Source organism: Petromyzon marinus, unplaced genomic scaffold, assembly GCF_048934315.1.
Source record: "Petromyzon marinus isolate PM22_M1 ecotype Great Lakes invasive population unplaced genomic scaffold, UKy_Petmar_22M1.pri1.0 PM_G_Scaffold_56, whole genome shotgun sequence".
In the NCBI taxonomy this organism is placed as follows: Eukaryota; Metazoa; Chordata; class Hyperoartia; order Petromyzontiformes; family Petromyzontidae; genus Petromyzon; species Petromyzon marinus.
In genome coordinates, this window is record NW_027423009.1 from 200093 (window position 1) to 208345 (window position 8253).

Below are 8253 nucleotides of genomic sequence, written 5' to 3' on the forward strand. Positions count from 1 at the left end.
CACCACCCCCGCCACCCTCCTCACCACCCTCACCGCCCTCCTCACCACCCTGGGTGCTGCGTAGGAGAACGCAGTGGCCACCGAGCGTAGCCAAGGGCCCTGCCGTGGGTCCCTTCCTCTGCCTCCTCCTGCCGCAAACCGTCCTATCTCGTCACGCAGGTCGGCATCCGTGTGGCGCACGCACGGCGCAGACACAGCGCACTCGGGCACAGCACAGGCACAGCGTACACATGCACAGCACAGACACAGCGTACACAGACACAGCGTACACAGACACAGCATACACATGCACAGCACAGACACAGCGTACACAGACACAGCGTACACAGACACAGCGTACACAGGCACAGCGTACACATGCACAGCGCAGACACAGCGTACACAGACACAGCGTACACAGACACAGCATACACAGACACAGCACAGACACAGCACAGACACAGCGCAGACACAGCGTACACAGACACAGCGTACACAGACACAGCGTACACAGACACAGCGTACACATGCACAGCACAAACACAGCGACTCTTCACAGTTAATAAATCAGTTCTTTTTTACATCACACTCGTCAATAACACGGGTGGCCTTGACACAAAATATGACGTGCTCTGAAGAAAGGGAACTGCCAGAAACGTCGTGGACTACAGGCGATCATCGACTGTCCCGTGGCTTCGTGGGGGAAGGAGTCACCGGATTTTCAAAAACGCCTCATCACTAATCATCATTATTTAAAACATCTTATCTTCGCACATTCTTGCTTTTAGGTGTTGTGTTGTATACATTTTGAATAAATAAACATAAAAATACCTTCCTAATAACATAGGTTTTTGGGTTCGATCGCTTTATTTATAAATGTGTCGTAACCCTCCACCACCCGACACGGCCAATCAGCAAAAAAAGTGTCACGTTGAGAAAAGACAAATAGTTCACTACTTTAGCCCACCGGTGTCTTAAAGAGTGAACCCACAGCATTTACAGTTTGAGTACGATGTTTCGCTGGTAATTACATCCAGCATCATCGGGCAATTCGCCAGAATGGTAAAGCCCTCGCTTGCTCCCGGTCTTAAATAGAGCAGATTATTTGGAGGTGGTGAGCTATCCACAGAGCCGAGTCATTCAGGGCCATCAGGAAGTTGCTCGGTCAGACAGGAAGTCATAGAGTCACTCACAGCCGAAATTGTATCACAGACTGCAGCAGCAACCCCACAAGGAAGAGTCCATGAGCACGGGGGACAGATGACATTAGTCCACACTCTCCTCTGCGGCATGGAATGTCGATGTCGCACCTCCGATTTAGCAGGGTTAGCTACGTGCGGTCCGAAAATAAGTAAAAATAGGCACACGCACGTGAAGGGAGTTTCGCAACATTGTCATTTCCATAATAAGAGGCTTATATTATTTTGGGTGAGATCGCGTAAATATAAATGTGTCGTTAAACCCGCCACCACCCGACACAGCCAATCAGTAAGGGGGTTGTCACGTTAACAAAACGTGGCCAATTCGTTACTAGTTCAGCACTAACCGGTTGTGTTGGGAGAGTAAAACCCACAACATTTACAACCGAGCACAATTCAGGTTTAACCTGGACCATAACAAACGTGAACTTCGAGCGGCGCTATGCTGTGCCCACGTTTTTGTGCCAAGCTTCTTTTTTCCCCACAATGCCTCTCTTCGAGCCATGGGCTTCCTCAAAGACGCCGGCGATCGTGGCCTTCCTTCCACTTAGCTCCGTCCATGATATTACTCAAGAACTTGACAGTCTATGGGGCGACATTTGTGCATGGGCAACGTTGGTCCATGGGCGACGTTGGTCCATGGGCGACGTTGGTCCATGGGCGACGTTGGTCCATGGGTGACATTAGTCCAAGGGCAACGTTAGTTTATGGGTGATGTAAGTCTATGGGCCACTTCAGCCTATGTGCCATGTCTACATTAACTCTCTTGTTTCCTTAATACATGTTCGAGAAGTATAACTTGCCTTGATAAAATTCTACTTACAGTATATTATTTTTGTTACTCATCTCAAACGAGGTAAAAACTATTAGGAATAAAGTTGTGCGGCAGAGTTGTCACGTTTTAAAAAAATAAGTTATTCGGTTCATAATGGCGTGGTCATTTTCAACTCTTGAGTCAGCAAGAACCATTCTTTTCACGTGACGGAGACTCGTTTCAAAAGTTAACGATCAAACGTTATTCGGGAAGATTTAAAGTTTCATAAAACATCATCGCCGTCATCATTCACGACCTATCCATTGCCGGATGAAGGCCCTCCCCCCCCCCAAACCATCACCACCTCGCGAGGACCTGCGAAGTCACCATCCATCTGGTACCGGCACCTCCGATTAGCACGGTGGGCGACGAACGCACTCATTTCACTTACACGCAAGGCGCTTGCCACAAGTGAACCGCGCACTACCTTGCCGATCTCTCAACACCGACCGGAGCAACTTCACTCGTCGAGGAGCGTAAACCATCACACGCAAACTCCGCTCATCCTCGCCTTTGGCGCGCCATCGAACAAAGACGGCGGTGATCATCGCATCGCGTGCTTTCAGGGGCGGCTTCTGCGGCCGTCTGGCACGCTCTTCCTTCCGATGTTAAGAAGCCACTGGAGCCGTGCAAATTTCAAATCATCAAGATCGCAAACTCAATTTTTTGAGAACCGCTTTTTGTGTTCGGTTCGTTGGCCTTAGCCCGTATACTCCGATTGGCACGGGTTGGCTACGTAGGGTGCGAAAGAAGTTGAACATGCATACACACTGCCCGCAGACTGACACTACCCATCGAATCAACACTGCACCTCCGATTAGCACGGGTTGGCTACATAGGGTGCGAAAGAAGTTGAACATGCATACACACTGCCCACAGACTGACACTACCCATCGAATCAACACTGCACCTCTGATTAGCACGGGTTGGCTACGTAGGGTGCGAAAGAAGTTGAACATGCATACACACTGCCCGCAGACTGACACTACCCATCGAATCAACACTGCACCTCTGATTAGCACGGGTTGGCTACGTAGGGTGCGAAAGAAGTTGAACATGCATACACACTGCCCGCAGACTGACACTACCCATCGAATCAACACTGCACCTCTGATTAGCACGGGTTGGCTAAGTAGGGTGCGAAAGAATTTCAACACGCGTACTGTACACAGAAGTGACGCACGTGCCACGGTTCCCACCTCGGCTGTGGTTGTCTTCTTGGGCGTGTTCGCTCAAAAGGCTAACACCGCTCCCTCCACTCCCTCGTGAGTCTCGAACATCATACGTCATCCCTCCCGGCCATAAAGTAAACTATTAAAACTATAATCTATATTTATTTTGACAGCGTAAGGCCCCACCGAGCTATATAGGTCTCTTTCAGCAGCGACGTGACCACAAGTGATCGCCCAATGGAGTGGCTTATCTTCGCGTGCACATTCAAAAGCCGCCAATTAAATATGGAGGGGGGGGGGAAACTGGAGGACCCGGAGAAAAATCCACGCGACCATGGGGAGAGCAACAAAATATACACAAGGCGTCAGTCAGGGTCGGGATCGAACCCACAACCTCCTACATACAAGGCGAGGTAGTTTACATCTCACCACCATCGTACTCAAATAACTCCAACAATTACAATAATAACTCTGCTGATAGCACCACTAACTGGAGTAATTCCACTCCTACCAACACTGACTGGAGCGACTTCACTCATAGCATCACTGTCTGGAGTAATTCCACTCCTACCAATACTGACTGTAGTAACTTCACTCATAGCAACACTGAGTGTAGTAACTTCACTCATAGCAACACTGAGTGTAGTAACTTCACTCATAGCAACACTGTCTGTAGTAACTTGACTCATAGCAACACTGACTGTAGTAACTTCACTCATAGCAACACTGACTGTAGTAACTTCACTCATTGCCACACTGACTGTAGTAACTTCACTCATAGCAACACTGACTGTAGTAACTTCACTTATAGCAACACTGACTGTAGTAACTTCACTCATAGCAACACTGACTGTAGTAACTTCACTCATAGCAACACTGACTGTAGTAACTTCACTCATAGCCACACTGACTGTAGTAACTTCACTCATAGCAACACTGACTGTAGTAACTTCACTCATAGCAACACTGACTGTAGTAACTTCACTCATAGCAACACTGACTGTCGTAACTTCACTCATAGCAACACTGACTGTAGTAACTTCACTCAAAGCAACACTGACTGTAGTAACTTCACTCATAGCCACACTGAGTGTAGTAACTTCACTCATAGCCACACTGACTGTAGTAACTTCACTCATAGCAACACTGACTGTAGTAACTTCACTCATAGCAACACTGACTGTAGTAACTTCACTCATAGCAACACTGACTGTAGTAACGTCACTCATAGCAACACTGACTGTAGTAACTTCACTCATAGCAACACTGACTGTAGTAACTTCACTCATAGCAACACTGACTGTAGTAACTTGACTCATAGCAACACTGACTGTAGTAACTTCACTCATAGCAACACTGATTGTAGTAACTTCACTCATAGCAACACTGACTGTAGTAACTTGACTCATAGCAACACTGACTGTAGTAACTTCACTCATAGCAACACTGACTGTAGTAACTTCACTCATAGCAACACTGACTGTAGTAACTTCACTCATAGCAACACTGACTGTAGTAACTTCACTCATAGCAACACTGAGTGTAGTAACTTCACTCATACCAATACTGACTGTAGTAACTTCTCTCATAGCAACACTGAGTGTAGTAACTTCACTCATAGCAACACTGACTGTAGTAACTTGACTCATAGCCACACTGACTGTAGTAACTTCACTCATAGCAACACTGACTGTAGTAATTTCACTCATAGCAACACTGAGTGTAGTAACTTGACTCATAGCCACACTGAGTGTAGTAACTTCACTTATAGCAACACTGACTGTAGTAACTTCACTCATAGCCACACTGACTGTAGTAACTTCACTCATAGCAACACTGACTGTAGTAACTTCACTCATAGCAACACTGACTGTAGTAACTTCACTCATAGCAACACTGGCTATAGTAACTTCACTCAAAAGTAACTCCGTAGGTAACTTCACTCCATGCATCAACTCTCAGACTCCAGAGAACCAAATATTGTTACTACCCCCATCATCATCACACTACCCACAGCATCACCACTCCCACCATCACCACCTCCCCCATCACGCCACCTCCCCCATCACCACCTCCCCCATCCTCCCCCATCACCCCCCCCCCCCCAAACATCACTTCCATTGACACCTCCATCACCGCTCCCATCACAACACGCGTCACTTCCTGCCAACTCTACCACAGTCACCATCACCACCCAACCTGAATCACCATCACCACCCAACCTGAATCACCATCACTAGCCAACCTGAATCACCATCACCACCCAACCTGAATCACCATCACCATCCAACCTGAATCACCATCACCACTCAACCTGAATCACCATCACCACCCAACCTGAATCACCATCACCACCCAACCTGAATCACCATCACCACCCAACCTGAATAACCATCACCACCCAACCTGAATCACCATCACCACCCAACCTGAATCACCATCACCAGCCAACCTGAATCACCATCACCACCCAACCTGAATCACCATCACCACCAAACCTGAATCACCATCACCATCCAACCTGAATCACCATCACCACTCAACCTGAATCACCATCACCACCCAACCTGAATCACCATCACCACCCAACCTGAATCACCATCACCACCCAACCTGAATAACCATCACCACCCAACCTGAATCACCATCACCACCCAACCTGAATCACCATCACCACCCAACCTGAATCACCATCACCACCCAACCTGAATCACCATCACCACCCAACCTGAATCACCATCACCACCCAACCTGAATCACCATCACCACCCAACCTGAATCACCATCACCACCCAACCTGAATCACCATCACCACCCAACCTGAATCACCATCACCAACAGCAGCCGCCATTCGCCACTAAGTGGCACTTGTGCCAGGCTAGGTGCACTCCCGAAGCCACTAACATCACAACTTCCATAATCACCATCACCCCAACAACACCTCCTCATCACAACTACATCACACCCCCATCAGCAACTCCCTTCACCACCATCACCTCCCCCATCACCATCACCGCCCTCACCTTCCCCATCCTCGCCATCACCACCTCCCCCATCACCACCTCCCTCATCACCACCTCCCCCATCACCACCCTCCCCCATCACCACCTCCCCCATCACCACCTCCCCCATCACTACCCTCCCCCATCACCACCCTCCCCCATCACCACCTCCCCCATCACCACCTCCCCCATCACCACATTCCCCATCACCACCTCCCCCATCACCACCTCCCCCATCACCACCTCCCCCATCACCACATTCCCCATCACCACCTCCCCCATCACCCCCATCACCACCATCACCACCTCCCCCATCACCCCCATCACCACATCCCCCATCACCATCCTCCCCCATCACCATCCTCCTCGCCGCCTTTCTTCACCAGGGAGGGAAATCCGCGAGCTTCCTCTTGCACTGAACTCGCGCCTTGTTGCTGCTGCTGCTATTGTTGTTGTCCGTCTGTTTATCTCTCTTCTTCTTCTTTCATTACTTCTTCTTCTTTCATTACTTCTTCGTCTCCTGCTGATTTCTACTTCTTCCGGCTGCGCGGAAGTGCGCGGAGGTCACGTGGGGGGGACGAGAGCCGCTTCACCTCTCCCGCAGGGGGGGTGTGGGGGGCGCTGCACCGCGCGGAGGGATACACGCGGCGAGCAGGTGAAGGCGATGACCCCTTCGCCCCGCCCCCCTTCGCCCCGCCCCCTTCCCCCCGCCCCCCTTCGCCCCGCCCTCCTTCCCCCCGCCCCCTTTCCCCCCCATTCCCCCCGCCCCCCTTCCCCCCGCCCCCATTCGCCCCGCCCCCCTTCCCCCCCAACGTCCCAATCGATTTTGTCTCCGTGTGGGGTTCATGGCGATGCGCAAACTCTGCACATTTGGCCTACTCTTCCACTTGGTCCTGCCTCTCCTCCTCCACCTCGTCACGTGTAACTACGGTGAGCAGAGTCGGTCGATAAATCGGGTACCAAGTTGCGGTGGACGTTGTGAGTGGTGGTGCAGTGGTTAGTGTGGGGAGTGGTGGTGCAGTGGTTAGGTCACTGTGTGTAGTGGTGTGGGGAGTGGTGGTGCAGTGGTTAGGTCACTGTAGTAGTGTGGGGAGTGGTGGTGGAGTGGTTGGTGTGGGGAGTGGTGGTGCAGTGGTTAGGTCACTGTGTGTAGTAGTGTGGGGAGTGGTGGTGCAGTGGTTAGGTCACTGTGTGTAGTAGTGTGGGGAGTGGTGGTGCAGTGGTTAGGTCACTGTGTGTAGTAGTGTGGGGAGTGGTAGTGCAGTGGTTAGGTCACTGTGTGTAGTAGTGTGGGGAGTGGTGGTGCAGTGGTTAGGTCACTGTGTAGTAGTGTGGGGAGTGGTGGTGCAGTGGTTAGGTCACTGTGTGTAGTGGTATGGGGAGTGGTGGTGCAGTGGTTAGGTCACTGTGTGTAGTTGTGTGGGGAGTGGTGGTGCAGTGGTTAGTGTGGGGAGCGGTGGTGCAGTGGTTAGGTCACTGTGTGTAGTAGTGTGGAGAGTGGTGGTGGAGTGGTTAGGTCACTGTGTAGTGGTGTGGGGAGTGGTGGTGCAGTGGTTAGGTCACTGTGTAGTAGTGTGCGGAGTGGTGGTGTAGTGGTTAGGTCACTGTGTGTAGTAGTGTGGGGAGTGGTGGTGGAGTGGTTAGGTCACTGTGTAGTAGTGTGGGGAGTGGTGGTGCAGTGGTTAGGTCACTGTGTGGGGAGTGGTGGTGCAGTGGTTAGGTCACTGTGTGTAGTAGTGTGGGGAGTGGTGGTGCAGTGGTTATGTCACTGTGTGTAGTAGTGTGGGGAGTGGTGGTGCAGTGGTTAGGTCACTGTGTGTAGTAGTGTGGGGAGTGGTAGTGCAGTGGTTAGGTCACTGTGTGTAGTAGTGTGGGGAGTGATGGTGGAGTGGTTAGGTCACTGTGTGGGGAGTGGTGGTGCAGTGGTTATGTCACTATGTGTTGTAGTGTGGGGAGTGGTGGTGCAGTGGTTAGGTCACTGTGTAGTAGTGTGGGGAGTGGTGGTGCAGTGGTTAGGTCACTGTGTAATAGTGTGGGGGTGGTTGTGCAGTGGTTAGGTCACTGTGTAGTAGTGTGGGGAGTGGTGG